This window comes from Bos indicus x Bos taurus, chromosome 26, assembly GCF_003369695.1.
Source record: "Bos indicus x Bos taurus breed Angus x Brahman F1 hybrid chromosome 26, Bos_hybrid_MaternalHap_v2.0, whole genome shotgun sequence".
Taxonomy (NCBI): domain Eukaryota; kingdom Metazoa; phylum Chordata; class Mammalia; order Artiodactyla; family Bovidae; genus Bos; species Bos indicus x Bos taurus.
In genome coordinates this window covers 16,802,652-16,820,300 of record NC_040101.1, presented here as the reverse complement: position 1 = coordinate 16,820,300, position 17,649 = coordinate 16,802,652, and the positions used below count along the sequence as shown (strand labels likewise).

Here is a 17,649-nt window from a genome sequence, read left to right as displayed (position 1 = left end):
AAGCCAATGGGAAGCACAGTGGAAATAGAGATAGACTGCCCCAGAGGCATCCAGATTGGGCCAGAGATACAGAGGGTGGAAGTGTGGAAGCTTCTAGTACCGTAGTCATGTGGTGAAATTTCTCTTCTTAAATTTGGAGGATTAAGTCCTATATCAACATTGCCCCCAGAAAAAAATCCTTCCAAGATCTTCCTCTAAAAACAGCATTCAAAGTAGGTAAAACAGGGTGTTCTTCCCTGCTGGCTCAGCGGTAAAGAGTCCACCTGCAATGCAGGAGATATGGATTCAGTCCCTGGGTTGGGAAGATCCCCTGGAGAAAGAAATGGCTGGCTACCCATTCCAGTATTCTTGGGCTTCCCTGGAGGCTCAGATAGTAAAGAATCCACCTACAATACAAAAGACCTGGGCTCGATCCCTGAGTTAGGAAGATCCCCTGGAGGAGGAAATGGCAACCCACTCCAGTATTCTTGCCTGGAGAATCCCATGGACAGGGGAACCTGGAGGCTTACAGTCCATGGGGTCACAAAGAGTCAGACACGACTGAGTGACTAAATGACAACAAAACACGCTGTATGTGTTCTATTTCTTGTTTATTTCAAAGAGCCTTAGGATGTACAATTAAGATATTTTATCAAATGTTTCCAAAGTGTGGTTCCTAAACCAATCTGTTTAAAACACAGATGCCTGGGGTCCTGTAGACTTATTAGGTTCTTTTATGTTTTCCTAATAAACCTACTAGTGTCAGAACCTCTGCCCTAAACCATTAATTCCTTCTTTCCTATAGGACTGCTCTTTGCAAACTGAAAACCTGAGAAGATCTATCTGCTTACATGTTTGTTCACATGGTCTATTTGTGAAACATATACCTGCTTATATAGAGAAGCCAGACATAGTCACTCAAAACATAGGCTCTAGGATACACTAATGATTCACAAACACAGACTTTAGACAGATTTTTTTTTTAATCCAGCATCTTTCTATAGCAAAAGTATAACTATTCTATAACAAAGCTGTCCTGCCTTCTTGGTCCCTAAATTTGTCAAGCATTGCCCCCTAAAACGAATCCTATAGCACTGACTCCATCTCAGTGCTTAGCTGTTTTATCAGTAGAATCTAGTCAGCCAACTCCTAAATTTTTGGACAAGTTTATAGATCCATATTGGAGAAGGCAATGGCACCCCACTCCAGTACTCTTGCCTGGAAAATCCCATGGACAGAGGAGCCTGGTAGGCTGCAGTCCATGGGGTCGCTAGGAGTCAGACACGACTGAGCGACTTCACTTTGACTTTTCACTTTCATGCATTGGAGGAGGAAATGGCAACCCACTCCAGTGTTCTTGCCTGGAGAATCCCATGGACAGAGGAGCCTGGTGGGCTGCCGTCTATGGGGTTGCACAGAGTTGGACACGACTGAAGCGACTTAGCAGCAGCAGCAGCATAGATCCATATATGTAGTTAAAAAGTGGCTATGTTCTGACAGACTATACAAGGGGAAAAAATTAAATTCTTCTTCAATAAAAGGATTATATATAAGAAGTTTTATCTACTTAATGAATTTTAGATCAGGATGAATCATAAAGAAGGCTGATGAGAACACCAAAGGTTTTTTTGCTCTTAAAGACAGTCTGATTATATGTAAATGTGAGGTGCTGACTTATTTTTCAGGTGGTGGAAAGAGAAGAATTCAGATACTGGCTGCTTGGGGGTTGGGGCCAGCTCTGACAGTGGGCACCCAGGAGCTACATCCTTCTTTATACAGTGCCTAGAGTTCTTAGCTTGACCTCTTCCATGTAGCTCATGGTAAACACCCTGCAGAGGCCACACCTCCAGTATTAAAAATATTTTTTTCAGTGGAACCCACACAACAGCCATGAAAACACAGTACAGAGAAGATCCTTAAAGAAGCAGCAGTGGACCCATGTCTTCCATTGCTGTACCAACATCAGCCTCTTGCCACAGTTCATGTCAAATTACAGTCACAGCATTTACAAAGGAGTGGAGTGGCTTCTGGGACAGTTCATGTGGTTATAAAAGAAGGTATCACAAACTCTACACTATGAAGCTAATGCTAACTACAAATGCATAATTTGCTTGGGTGGCCTGCATACCTTATCAGATAGGCTTTCTTAACACTGCTAGCAACAGTTCCATCGCTTCTAAACAAGCTCGTCTATGACAAGCAAAGAAAAGAAACTGTCAGTGGCAAAGTTAACCAGGAGCTTTAACCCAGCCCTGAGAGACCCTGGGCATTCTGCCTTTACACACTGTAGAACCTCAATAGTGAGATGAACCCCAACCTCAGAGCCAAGCACTTTGGGGGTTACACAGTGCTTAGAGGACAGATGCCTTAACTACTCTTAATTCACCAGTCACAGGTCAATCCCTGCAATTCTGTGCAAATGAATTCTGACTTTATTCCATGTAATGATTTAAGTCTTTATATTTTTCCAGACAAATGTCCCTTCTCTACCTTTAAATCATCTGCTAAAATTTATCTGCTTTTTGATAAGAGAAAAAAATTTTAAGAGAGAAAATTACATTGGGAAGGAAATCCAAAGCAGAGAGGATATATGTAAACATGTAGCTGATTCACTTTGCTGTACAGCAGAAATTAACACAACATTGCAAAGCAACTCTACTCCAATAAAAAATTTTTTAAATGCCAATTTTTTTAAATGCTAATTTTTATGGGATTTAGTTTTACAATGAATTTACAGCCTGTGGTTTCATCAGTGACAAGGAGGTCACCTGCTTTTCAGTTTGGGGTTTTGTTTTAATCAGAAGGGAGCAAACACAAGAGCTCAGCAAGTCCACTTAAAACACCTGCAGAAGCTCATAGTCTTCGGGATGGTCTTCGCTGCTGAGCAGAACAGAGGAAGCAGACAAACAGCAGTGTTTTAAGCAGGAGTACTCAGAAGAAGGGGCACCATCAAACTTCTAGACAGTGATGTCCTGACCCATGAAGTGTCTCTTGCTCCAGCAGTTACACCTGTTCCCTGCCACCAGCAAGTCTTAAGTTTAGTTCTCCTGCTGGCCTGCAACGTCAACCCTATGCATCGCCTCCACAAAGCCCCATGCCTAAGGGGTCTTACCCATTCCTCCAAAGCAGGCTGTGATTTTCTGAGCATACTGGCACAGGCTCCTGTCTGGGTAGGGCTCCTCTGGAAGTCCTGCTTCATCCATCACTCTGCAAGCAGCTGCCTCTCTTCCCGTAATGCCACCCGTCCAAGACCTGCTCAAAACGGAACAAGCAGCCAAGCCCCCTGTTCCATATCGTGTCCATTAATAATTCAGATACTACATCAAATCTGCTGAGCATTCAGGATTGAGAGCACCAAGGCACTCTGTGGACTGAAGCATAATTAGTTTAACAGACAGCAAGTGTCTCAGATTACCCTCTGACAATACACTTCATAGACAAGATTTCCAAACAGCCATGAGAGGCGGGCTTGGAATGCCTTCACGGAAGCAGCCACAGATGGGGATCGGCTTGGGAAGGGTCACACGCATCCCCGGAGCTCAAAGCCCATATGGCTGCCGCATGCATCTGTTTCCTAGAACCAGAGCACTACGTTTGACCACAGATCCCAGCCCGCCAGCCTGGGGTCTCCTTCAACTGCCAAACCTTCTGCTCTGAGTACACCTCATACTCCCCAACCTTTAACTATTTCTGTGCTTCTTCTCTTTTCCCAGCAAACCTCAACCTTCTCCCACCTGATCTTTCAAAAATCCACCTGTGCTTAAAAATGCAGCTCACCTGCTGCCTTCTCCATCAAGGTTTCCCAAATCCCACCAGCTAGAATCAATTTCTTCCTGTCTTTGCTTCAAAAGCAGCTCTGCCATGGCATTTTCTATACCCTGCTCTATAACACAATTACCTGTAGACTGTCTTATTTCTGTAAGCTTCTGGAGGGCAGGAGTTTGCCTCTGTCATCCTGTTTCCTTCACACAGGACTCTACACATACTATCTGCTCCATGCGTGCTCAGTCGCTTCGGTAGCGTCCGACTGTGTGACCCCGTGGACTGTAGGCTGCCAGGCTCCTTTGTCCATGGGATTTTCCAGGCAAGAATACTGGAGTGGGTCGCCATTTCCTTCTCCAGGGGATCAAACCCAGGGACTGAACGTGCATCTCTCACATCTCCTGCATTGGCAGACAGGTTCTTACCGTTTATCCCACTAGCTTCTTGGGATCCTATAAATAGAACTGGACAATTCTTGATCAGAAATCACTGTGACATACGAGTATACCATACTTGGATAGAAGGCAGATATCTAGGATAAAACACACCATGGTCATCAGTAAGTGCTTTAGTGGTCTGAGAACTCCTGTTTCCACATGTGCGGCTGCAGGATGTGGTTATTTTCCTGCTGGTCAGAGCTTACCTAAGTGCCACTGGACTGGGACGCACTAGGCAACAGGCACATGCCCGACAGGCAGCTGTCCCAGTGGTTGGTCATTAGGAGACAGGCTGTCCTTGCCGGTGGGATAAATAGCTGAGCATAGGAACGAGAAAGCTCACTGTCAGCACTTCCCCTCGGCCCCGCTGACGGAGGTGCTGGCCCTGGAGCAGGTGTGCGGTGCCTGCCTCTTTCTGCTTCCCTGCCAGGGCCCTCCCGGGAGGAAAGCTGCAGAGGGGAGTGATCCAGCAGCATGGTTTGAAGTATTCATAATTCATCCATCTCGACACAGAGTAGCTCCGACTCACTCTGGCAAACCTCATGTTCACTGTCAAGTTACTAGAAAATGTCAATCTATTCCTCCCGAACAGTCTATTTCCTGACTATGTTGTAATCAGTGCCTCTTGCTCACCTCATTTTTTCTAAAGCTCATTCACCTCTGGACTTCAACTTTGACTTCCAAGAGGAACTCCCTGGAGTTCGTGGTCACAAGACAGACATAAGACACATACGGAATATAACAGGAGACCTGCTGGTGCAAAGCAGTGTCAGGCTTTTCTGCATCCTTTGTTTAAGGCAGCTATCTTCATTCCACAAACATGTACTGAGTGCCGCCAATGGGACACGCCAGGCGTTAGCTGCCTTAATGATGAGTACCACAGGGGCCTTCAGAGAGCACGTAAATTAGCAGACGACATGGGTAAGTATATGCCAAACTATCCTGCAACTCAGTAAATCCACCCCAGTGTATGTGAAAAAATGAAAGTTGTTTTAGTTGCTCAGTCGTGTCCGATTCTGTGCGACCCCATGGACTGTGGAGCCCACCAGGCTCCTCTGTCCATGGGATTCTCCAGGCAAAAATACTGGAGTGGGTTGCCATTCCATTCTCCAGGAAATCTCCCTGAGCCAATATAGTTTGTGAAATAAAAGATGGAGGAGGGGTTTGGTTTAGAGATTTGAAATGCAGTTAGCGGTACCTTTTAATTTTCTGTCTTAAAATAATGTGTTTCAGAAAAAGAAGTGATTTATGGTTCAGGGTTTACACGGACAACTTTATGCATTTCTGTTACATTCGCAACAATAATACACACAAAAAGGCTTTCCCTTTAGGGAGTCCACAGGGCGTGTGTGTCAAGCCTGTTCCCTCATCATACACTCAATGCCATGCTCTGAGGTTATGAAAGTGCCTGAGAAGGAAAGATTGAGTCAGCCTGGTGCTTTGGGATTCTGGAGAATAGGATGTTCGATCTGAAATCAACTTATGGCTGCTGGGGGGAAGGGACAGTTAGGGAGCTGGGGGTGGACATGTATACGCTGCTATATTTAAAATGGATCACCAACAAGGACCTACTGTATAGCACATGGAACGCTGCTCGATGTTATGTGGCAGCTTGGATGGGAGGAGGGTTTAGAGGACAATGAATACATATATATGTATGGCTGAGTCCCTTCACTATTAACCTAAAACTATCACTACATTGTTAATCAGATATATCCCAATACAAAATACAAAGATCTAAATTAAAAAAAAAAAAGAAGAAGAAGAAGGGGATTAGAATAAGACAAAAAAGAACAATCCAAACAGAATGCTTCAGAGAAAAGCTTTATTCAAGTCATACAAGTTGATGGAAAGAAGTTCAGGGAACACAGGTAGGGTCTTAGAAGGTAGAACCCACCCATCCACATATAAACAGCTTTATTCAGAGAAGTAACATGGCTAGCACAAGATCTATCTGCTAAACCCTGCTCATGCCATTCTGTAGTGTGAGAACTCTAAGAAAACTCCTAGAACATACCCACGAATGTACTTCACTCTGACTCACTCTTGCACTGCCTCTCTCAGCACTTGCTTTTCTCCAAGTCCTTTTTAACCACAGTTTGTTAATCACGGCAGCAGTCCCATGAGACCCGAGGATGGCAAGCTCTCCAGGGAGCCCCCACAGCTCAGACTGATAAACTGAGACCTGAGGGGAATTCCACTTCTTGAGATTAAATTCACAGTCGCTATTAGAGGTCTGAAAAGAACCCATGCTGCTCAAAGGCCAGTCTGAGACCGTAATAGCAAGAAAAGATGCCACTGGCTATTTTGAAGTTCAGGGCTGTAAAAGGTTTTAGAGCACAGTGGCTACAGACGGACAACTGTTTTTCTAACAAAGGAGAATTTTGTTCTTTCCATAATCTGGACTGATGTGGTGACTGTCTACTGCACCCTTTATCTAGAAGGGACAAGTTATTGGATACAAAATTGGGAGTCTCTGACATAAGAGATGTCTTCAGGTAGAATCATGGTCCAGGAATTGCTTCATGTACTGGTCAAAACAGGGTAGGCAATACCTAAGAGATAATTTATTGTGGTGTAGAAAGAAAATTCTCTCTGTATAAATATATACATAACATCTTACTCTTTAACATTTTAGAAATATATATGCTTTAGACTAGATATGATATTAACATAGATCAAAAGAGTATCATTTATTAGTAAATAATAAACATAAATAGGTAAGTTTTTTTCACCGCTAAGGATGCAGAATCAAGAGTTTGGAGACCGGGGGTTACTCTGAAAACAAATCATAAGGATAGGTACAAGAACTCAACCAGAGGTAGGTACTAAATAATGGATGAAACCAAAGCTTAAAATAAACAAAGGAGAACAACGTGATGGCTAAATGCATGGGCTCTGGATTAAGAAAACCTCACTCACATCCTGGCTCTGCTGCTTCTGGTGGGCAACCTCAGGTAAGTTCTTCACTTATTTAAACCTTGGTTGCCTTGTGTGTAAAATGGATATAATAATAGTATCTCCTTTGTGTATCTGCTAAAGCCTGTAGTAGCCTCTTATACTTAGGAGGGGATCTATACATGTTAATTCAAAGGCTACCTATTCAAACACTTGCAGGACTGAAAATAGACATGAAAACAATTGAGGCAGTAGGTTGGTCCTGAGATATTATACTTGTGATACTTGTAACAATACTTGTGTGTAAAGTATGTTATCTACCTAAAGAAGGAGCCACCATTCAGATCCAGGCAATTACTGCTGTTTTAGAATGTCAGCTAAGGATTGCCAGGTGTTCAGATTTTTAGGGAGAAGGCAATGGCACCCCACTCCAGTACTCTTGCCTAGAAAGTCCCATGGACGGGGGAGCCTGGTGGGCTGCAGTCCATGGGGTCACAAAGAGTTGGACATGACTGAGTGACTTCACTTTCACTTTTCACTTTCATGCATTGGAGAAGGAAATGGCAACCCACTCCAGTGTTCTTGCCTGGAGAATCCCAGGGATGGGGGAGCCTCGTGGGCTGCCGTCTATGGGGTCCCATAGAGTCAGACATGACTGAAGTGACTTAGCAGCAGCAGTAGCAGCAGATTTTTATATGAACTCTCCCAATTTCAAACATTTGCAAGTAATTAAAAAAAAAAAACTATCTGTATATCTCTGCCACAACCAAAAAAGAGAAAAAAAAACAAAAAAACAGCACATGTTCACAGGCCTGTGGTGGCCTATGGTTACCAGTCTGGGATCTATGTACTAGTTATTACAAGCCTATGATGTAAACCCTCCTACTCACCAAACTTAAACCAAACAGTAACAGTTGTGATTGATTTCAGGTACTGTTGCTGCTGCTGCTAAGTTGCGTCAGTCGTGTCCAACTCTGTGCGACCCCACAGACGGCAGCCCACCAGGCTCCCCCATCCCTGGGATTCTCCAGGCAAGAATACTGGAGTCGGTTGCCATTTCCTTCTCCAATGCATGAAAGTGAAAAGTGAAAGTGAAGTCGCTCAGTCGTGTCCGACCCTTGGCGACCCCATGGACTGCAGCCCACCAGGCTCCTCCATCCATGGGATTCTCCAGGCAAGAGTACTGGAGTGGGGTGCCATCACCTCCAGATTTCAGGTACTAAAGAAAGAGAATGGGGCAGAAGACTTTTAGAAGCATCGGAAGGTTTCACATACCAGATTCATACTTTCTTGTTTGCAGAATCGGATTTTAATTATGGAATTTCTGTTATGAACCACCACAAAACAGCCATTATCCTCAGATACTCAGTGTATGATGCCAACAGCAGTACTTCCAGAGCAAATCTGACCACCCTTTTTCCTTGCCACAAATGCAAGAGCGTGCCTTTTCTCTTACATTGCTTTCTTTATACCTACATTATATATTTATTTATCTTTAATCACTAGTAGGATACTACTATGCATTTTACTCTAGATTTTTCCCCTTAATTTTTTGTTTCTTTCATGAAATTAAGATTTATCTACAGTGAAAAGTATAGATCAATGAGATCTGACAAACGCTTTTGCCCATGTAACTCATATCTCTGTCAAGATAGAGAACTCATCCCTCTCTTCAGAAAATCCCCTGTGCTCTGTCCCACTCACTCTCCACCCCCACATCAGAACAACCACTGTTCTGCTTTCTATCACCACTTTTCTCATTCTAGAGCTTCATATAAATACAACTACCCAGTATATACCCTTTTTCCCCCAGCTTCTTTTGATCAGCATGTTTTTGAGATTCATCCATGTTTCCCCATTACATTTTGCCTCTCCCATTTCCCCCAGTGCAAAAATCATAGCTTCTCTCCAGTATGCTAGAAATCATCTGACGTTATTATCCCAGGAGTGCTTTGCATGCTAAGTTGCTTCAGTCGTGTCCAACTCTGAGACCCTGTGGACTGTAGCCCACCAGGCTCCTCTGTCCATGGGATTCTCCAGGCCAGAATACTGGAGTGGGTTGCATGCCCTCCTCCAGGGCATCTTCCCCATCCAGGGATCGAACCCACATCTCTTAAGTCTCTTGCATTGGCAGGCGAATTCTTCACCACTAGTGCCACCTGGGAAGCCCCTATTATCCCACAGTAAACACCAGTTCATGAACTTTTGGAAATGGAAAGCAATGCAAAACTTACTTTTGGTCTTAAAACATACTAGTGTTGATATCATGTCACTGATTGGGGCAGGCCACGATCCAGGGGCCGCCTAAGTGGACGGTATTAGAGGATGGGAGAACTACAGGCTATGCCAAATTGGAAGGGGCAGTGCTTGAGGGAGAGAATCTACTGGAAGAGCTACCTGTCTGCAAATACTGAATCAGAAAGAGAAGTGGGAATGGGGAGGTAGTCAATTATGCATGAGCATTCAGGAGGACAAAGGAAAGGGAAAGACCCAGTCCAGGCTGAGATAAGGAAAACAAGATCGTTCTGCGACCTTCCCACAAATACAGGGCGTCCCACTGAGCCACTGCTCTCTTGCATGGATTCATGCACCCAGTCACTCTGAGCATGGGTGTTGTTCACAGGCAGTGACTCCAATGGACAAGTGACCAGAATAAAAGGAGGGGGATGCTTAGTAAGGGGAAGTAACTGTCATGTCAGGGGTTTGGTTAGAACCCCCAAAGATTAGAACTTGGGTAACTGGAAAAAAGTAGAGCCATTGAGAAAAGAGACATGGGGAAGAGAATGAGTTTGGGTGGAAAAGGTGATTATGAACTAATTTCAGATGTAACGAGTTTAAGATGTCATCAGAGCATCCATGGAGTGGTGACCAGTAGGAAACTGGGCATGCTGCTGTGGCTCCCAGGGGAGAAGTCAAAGCCAGAGATGTAGTTTTGTGGCATCCAGCAAAGTGAGGGTTGAGGCCACAGGAATGAATGAAAGATGAAAGAACTCACCGGACTGTGAACTCCTTGAGAGCAAAGGTGGTCTCTCTCATTTCTGTGTCTGTTTCAGGGGAGATGCTTCACAGATATTTATGAACATTGGACCTTAAAATGAATACTACATAAAAAGTTACCTGGGAAAAATATTAAAATTCCCCATATATATTCAATTTACTGAAATTGACCCTCTGCACATAAATGCTCAAAGCCTCTCAGCTCATGGCATTAACTAAATGATTCAACTCAGCAGTACTTCCCAGCATTCTAATTAAAGTCACATACATTTTATCGACTAACGTTTCCAGTAAGAGCATAATGCTATTGCTTACCCTGCCAAGAAAAGAAGAGAAGCATTAAAAAAAAAAACTTACAAGAGACATCACTCCATCTTTCAATTCATCAGAGAGAATTTGAAAATGTAGTAATTAAACTCACGTAAGAAGATACAGGTTTGCAGAGAAGAGATTCAGGAAAACATTGGATTCTAAAGAATATGACCCCTTCCACAATCGACTTCATGATTATAAATGTGTACCCATCAGTAAAAATGTGCACGGAAAAACCTACACGTGGCATAAACCATGATCTGTAAGAGGGCAATTAAATCAGCACTTATTGAGCATTTCTTTGCACACAGCCCGGCAATAGGTATAAAATAGAAAACCACAGTGCTTTGTTTTTCATTTTTTGATGGAAACCAAAGTACTCTTTAAAAGATTCCAATATAGGAACTTGCAAGACATAGCAAACAAAAATAGCCTACACCAGGATGAAGTGAATGGTGGATGTCTTCAGCAGATGGATCATTTGGAGCTGTGTGTGTGTGTGTGTGTGTGTGTGTGTGTGCGCGCGCGCGTGTGTGCGCGTGCGCGCGTTTCTGGGGTTCTTTTATTTATTTTTTTTTTACAGAAGAGATAATGCCTTGGCACAATTAATTTTTAAACTCACATGGGCACATGGAGAAGCAGGGGGGAGGGGAGGGTGGGGAAGGGCAGGAAGTCTCAAGATAGAGAACAGAGCAAATGGTAATTCCAGAAGACTATAAAGGATAGGAAATGAGCTTTTTAGGAATAAGAATTACAAATGATGGCTTAAAAGATCAACATGTTAAGCATTAAAAATAAAGCAATTATACACTTGAAAGTGTGAAAGTGAACGTCGCTCAGTTGTGTCTGACTCTTTGCAACGCCATGGACTATACAGTCCATGGAATTCTCCAGGCCAGAATACTAAGGTGGGTAGCTATTCCCTTCTCCAGGGGATCTTCCCAACCCAGGGATTGAACCCAGGTCTCCCGCATAGAAGGTGGATTCTTTACCAGCTGAGCCACCACAGAATCCATGAAGAAGACAGAAACACGGTCAGCCAACACAGACTGAGGAACACCGGCCAAAGGCAACATCACACAAGGTCAGCTGTCCACCCCAACTCCTGCTTCCCACTGTGACCTTCCCTAAACGCTGTCTCAGCCCCTCTGAGGTCTTCTCCATGAAGCTTTCTCTACGTCTACAACTCCTGAATTTGCCTGTCTCTAAATTGCTATTTTCCTTCCCAAAATATCAAAACGGATTTATGATCGAGGTTCAAGTTATCTCAAATATCTCCTTAGTTATACTTTTTACCACTTCAACTTTTCTGTTATAGAAGGAATATACTGCATTAGAGAAAATTTGTAAGACAGACACTGAAAACTATTACTAACACAGTTTTACCATTTGGAAATCACTTATTCTTCAGTATACTTTCTTTCAATTTTCTTCCTTTGAATTTATGCCAGATCATATTTCATATACAATTTATAACTTTGGCTTATCAAAACTTTCCCCATGTTATTCAAATCTATTAGTATGATTTTTAATGTTCAAATTTCAAGCATTTGGCTCAGTCAGTGAATTTTTTCATGTGTCCATGTAACCACCTCCAAGATCAAGGTCTAGATCTGTGCCTCTCTCTGTGTGTGAAAACAACAGTAAGAAAGGAAATTAACCAGAGAAAAGAGAACAGCTCAAGAAGATGTATATAACAAATTAAAAGACAACATAAGACCCAGAAATCCCACTGCTGAGCTATCCCCTGAGAAAACTATAATTCAAAAAGACACATGTACTCCAGTTTTCATTGCAGCACTATTTACAACAGCCAGGGCATGGAAGCAACCTAGATGTCCACTGACAAGGAATGGATAAAGAAGATGTGGTACATGTATACACTGAAATGTTACTCAGCCATAAAAAGGAATGAAATTGAGCCAGTTGTAGTGATGTGGATGAACCTGGAGTCTATCACAGAGAGTCAAGTCAGAAAGAGAAAAACAAATACTGCATAGTGATGCATATATATGGAATCTAGGAAAATGGTACTGTTGAACCAATTTGTAGGGCAGAAATATAAATGCGGATGTAGGGTATGGACTCATGGACACACTGTGGGAAGGTGAGGGTGAGACAATTTGAAAGATTAGCATCGTCATATATATACTGCTGCTGCTGCTGCTGCTAAGTCGCTTCAGTCGTGTTCGACTCTGTGCGACCCCAGAGATGGCAGCCCACCAGGCTCCCCTGTCCCTGGGATTCTCCAGGCAAGAACACTGGAGTGGGTTGCCATTTCCTTCTCCAATGCATGAAAGTGAAAAGTGAAAGTGAAGTCGCTCAGTCATGTCCGACTGAGCTCCTACCAGGCTCCTCCGTCCATGGGATTTTCCAGGCAAGAGTACTGGAGTGGGGTGCCATTGACTTCTCCCATATATACACTACCATGTGTAAAATAGCTAGCTGTATAACACAGGGAGCCCAGCTAAGTGCTCTGTGATGACCTAGAGGGGTGGGATGGGAGGGTGGGAGCTTCCAGAGGGAGCAGATATATGTATACATATAACTGATTCACACCATCATACAGCAAAAACTAATACAATATTATAAAGAAATTATACTCCAATTAAAACAAGACAATGTAAGATAATAATAAATAACAGTGAGAGTGGATTTATATGATTATGCTACCTGGGAAAAAATGCATTTTTCCAAGAAACTCAGGGGACTTCAAATGATGTTCTTAAAACCTACCAGGAATTTGTTTTAATTGTATTGCTGCCCTCAGGTAGGATAGTCATAAATGCTGATGGTAAATGAATAAACAGGTATTAAAGATTCCAAGCAAAAAAAAATCTTTATTTTCTAATAGTATTCTGGGCTTTGTTCTATCTTCAAATATGAGGGGAGCATAATGATTGCTAAGGAAAATCTAAGTGAAATACAATTGAGGTGGAAAAATATCCACTTGAATCCTGCATATTGTTTCCTTTAAAAAACGAAAAACCTTTATTTTTATTTTAATTATTTATTTATTTGGCTGTGCTGGGTCTTAGTTGTGGCTTGCGAATTCTTAGTTGTGACATGTGGGACCTAGTTCCTTGACCAGGGATCAAACCCAGGCCCCCTGCTTTGGGAGTTCTGTGTCTTAGCCACTAGACTACCTGGAAAGTTCCTGCAAACTGTTTCTTAAAAGTTAAAAATAAATCATTCATATTAATCCCTCTGGTTCCTTTATACAAATCTAGGTCACATTAGTCAAATGCAACTTTTTTAGTGGCATAAAATCAAATCACTTTAATTAGTTACTTCATTTTCAAATGCTTTCTTCCTCATCCACCAACTAAGCAAAAATATGAACACTCTTAATAAACATGTTTTCAAATAGGCATTCAGAAGCAGAAATCATTTGTAGCAAGTAATACTTTTGTAGAGTGATGAGTTCTCATTCTGACTGGACCACATTAACCTGTGGTAAAATCTACCTTACTCGCTCCTTGGAAGAAAAAAGACGCTTGCTCCTTTGAAAAGCTATGACAAACCTAGAGTGCATATTCAAAAGCAGTTGCATTACTCTGCAAACAAAGGTCCATCTAGTCAAAGCTATGGTTTTTCCAGTGGTCATGTATGGTTGTGAGAGCTGGACTATAAAGAAAGCTGAGCACTGAAGAATTGATGCTTTTGGACTGTGGTGTTGGAGAAGACTCTTGAGAGTCCCTTGGACTGCAGGGAGATCAAACCAATCAATCCTAAAGAAATCAGTCCTGAATATTTGTTGGAAAGACAGATGCTGAAGCTGAAACTCCAATATTTTGGCCACCTGATGAGAAGAACTGACTCATTGGAAAAAAACCTGAGGTTGGGAAAGATTGAAGGCGGGAGGAGAAGGGGACGACAGAGGATGAGATGGTTGGATGGCATCACCAACTCAATGGACCTGAGTTTGAGCAAGCTCCAGGAGTTGGTGATGGATAGGGAAGCCTGACATGCTGCAGTCCAAGAGGTCACAAAGAGTTGGACACTACTGAGTGACTGAACTGAAAATCTACCTGTTGAATGACCACAAGTTTTTTCTTACTTCATATTTAAAACAAATTTTGTTGAGCTAAATTAATCTTCACTGCCTTGGAAATTATTACTCCTTTTTCAACAAGTCTTCCACAACTGATCCTTTCTTATTTCTTTCAATATTCCAGTCCAGTGGTCTTTAAACTAACGCCTGAAGTCTGGTTTTGTATTATAAATAAAGATTTGCTGGGACACAGTCATGTCTATCCATTTGCGAATTGTCTATAGCTACTTCTGTGCTGTAACTATAGCTGAATAGCTGCAACAGAGACTCAGCTGACAAAAGCTAAAATATTTACTATCTTGTCCTCCACAGCAAAAGTTTGCTTTAGGCTGCTGCTGCTGCTGCTGCTGCTAAGTCGCTTCAGTTGTGTCCGACTCTGTGCGACCCCATAGACGGCAGCCCATGAGGCTCCACCGTCCCTGGGATTCTCCAGGCAAGAGTACTGGAGTGAGGTGCCATTGCCTTCTCCTTGCTTTAGGCTAGTCACATACAAACTGTTAAAAATCTATTGCTTAGCTTTTTGCTCTATAACCACTTCATTCATTAATTTCATCTGTAGATCATTTTCTCAAGTATGGCTTAGTAAAGTCCTTGAGGGTTAGAATTCTCTTTTCTTAAATCCAAATGAAAGCCTGGCAAGGTTAGCTGGACATAATAAGACTTTTATTTCTGTGAGTCTCAATAAGTGTCCATTCATGCTGGGGCTGCTGCTACTGTCTAGAAGGCCAGATAGGTTGCCTCAGGGGCCCTAGTTTATCTTCCTCCCTTGTATCAAGCCTTTTGCCGTGTTATTTTGCAGTGCCCTCCCACTTTGACCATGTAACTTGCTCTGGCCTACAGAATAAAGAGGACAAAAGTGACCACGTGCTGGTTCCGAGCTTAGGTTCAAAGAGGTCAAGCATGTCTCTATTTGCTCTTTGTTCTGCTTCAGTGTGATGAGGGCATGATTGGGATAGTCTGCTGGTCCCAAGAGGAGGATGAGCAATGTACAGAGCAGAGCTACCTCCAAACATGTTAGCCTGCCAAACTGCCCCCTGATTCAGCAGAAAGCAGCTGACCCCCTGCCAACCCTGCAGACTCATGGAAAATGATGGATGATTACCGCTTTAAGTTTCCAAATTTTGGAATGGCTTATCAAGCAACAATAGCTAATTGATACAAGAGTATCCTGTCTAATCATGCTTACAGCTAGTACTTATTATTCCTTGGAATCTTAAAACCAAAAAAGAAAAAGTTGCAATATTTTTAGTGGCATGGTTTTCATGGGACCACACTAATAAAGGTAATATATATGATGCCCCTTTTTAGCCAAATATGAAAAGCAATCAACTACTCAACCAGAATTTAGTGACTACAAAGAACTCATGCAACTCAACAACAAAAACAAACAAATGGATTAAAAAATAAACAGAGGATCTGGATAGACATTTTTCCAAAGAAGACGTATAAATGGGCAACAGGAAAATGAATCACTGATCATCAGGGAAAGGCAAATCAAAACCAGAAGGAGACATCGATTTATACTCATTAGAAGGGCTATTATCAAAAGATAAGAAATAATAAGTGTTGGAGAGACTGTTGAGAAAAGGAAATCTTCATACACTGTTGATAGGAATGTGAATTGGTATAGCCACTATGGAAAACAGAATGGATATTTCTCAAAAAATTAAAAATAGAATTATCATATGATCAAAACTATTCCACTTCTGGGCATTTTCCAGAAATATAAAAACATTAATTCAAAATGATATATGCATCCCTATGTTTATCCCAGGATTATTTTTAATAGTCAAGATATGGAAACAACCTAAGTGGCCATCAACAGATAAATGAATAAAAAAGATGTGGTGTGGCGATGCTGGTGGCAAAGAATATGCCTGTCAATGCTAGAAATGGAAGAGACGTGGGTTTGATCCCTGGGTTGGGAAGATCCCCTGGAGAAGGGAATGGCAACCCACTCTAGTATTATAGTCTGTAAAATTCCATGGACAGAGGAGCCTGGCAGGCTACAGTCCATGGGGCTGCAAAAAGTTGGACGTGACTGAGCACACACACATATATACCATACTGTAGTGTATTTGGAAGTCAAATTATAATACTGTACATGTGAAACTTATACAATGTTATATATCAATGTCATCTCAATTAAAAGAAGAATTTAGTGAGCACACACCATATATTCATTACTGAGATTTCTGAAAGATATAAAAACCACAGTTTCTAATATCAATGAACTCATAATTCTCTTGAAGGAGATTGAATGAAATGTGAGATAATTAGAGTATAAGATATTAACTGAGTGGGAAAATCTACAGAAACTTTGAGCTTCTGGCTAAACATGGTTCTGTGAACATGTGTTTATCTCTGTGTCTTCACAGAACCCCAAAAAGAACAAGAGAGAAGCAACGTCAGCAGACAGATGTTTGGAAGCTTCCAGTTTGGAAGCTGGAAAGTGAATGGATGACATAAGAAAAGAAGGAGGAGAAGCTGAAACTTAGCCTGGAGTGGGGACAACTCTCGGGGCAATCCAGGAAAGGCTGGTGTCCGAGGTACCAAGTACCACTGAAGGCCAGGATGAAGAATGAGGATGAGATGAACAAGATGAGGTGAACAGGAAGATGGGATGTTGTCTTTATGGCAGAGTCAACCTCTACACCCCCTCCATTTCTTCTCTCTGCGGGAGACTGACCCTCACCGATAAAGATGAAAAACAAAACAGTCAAAAATCCCACCTCAAAGAGCCACATTCTGTTAATAGAAACATCAGTTTTGATCACATTAGGAAGTCAGGCCAGAAAAACTCCAGAATCCTAGCCTCTTACTCCTTTGTCTCCCATTCTTGACAGAAGATACTATTTGACTTTCAAAACTAGGAACATGCACTATTTTGGTGAAAATAAAATGAATAAATAAAACTGATGATAGTAGTTACAGCCTAGGTTTGTCTTTCATAAAGTATTTGAAATTTTGACAGTGAAAGCTTACACTTGTAGGTTTGTATAATTTAAAATAAATAAAACACACACACAAAAATAAAATAACCAAACGAGAATGAAGGCCTATGGATTCCAAAGCTCTATTTAACAATAAAAATAATTTAGAAGCAGCTGAATTACTCAGTTGGTGCCATAATTGCTAATGCTAGAACCCGTTCATTATTGCAAATTAGACACCATGCCTTGGGTTTTATAAACATCCTCATTTACTCTC

General features: G+C 42.0%; 1 protein-coding gene and 1 long non-coding RNA gene across 5 annotated transcripts in view; one reads left to right on the top strand and one right to left on the bottom strand.

Annotated features, from left to right (window-relative positions):
- Nucleotides 1-17,649, bottom strand: part of ABLIM1 (actin binding LIM protein 1) — a 329,063-nt gene that overhangs the window by 214,659 nt on the left and 96,755 nt on the right. The gene's annotated exons all lie outside the window — the stretch shown is intronic.
- LOC113884150 lies at nt 4,119-17,358 on the top strand. The gene is made up of 2 exons (XR_003508813.1): nt 4,119-5,099; nt 16,818-17,358. It is a non-coding gene; the product is annotated as an uncharacterized LOC113884150 (long non-coding RNA).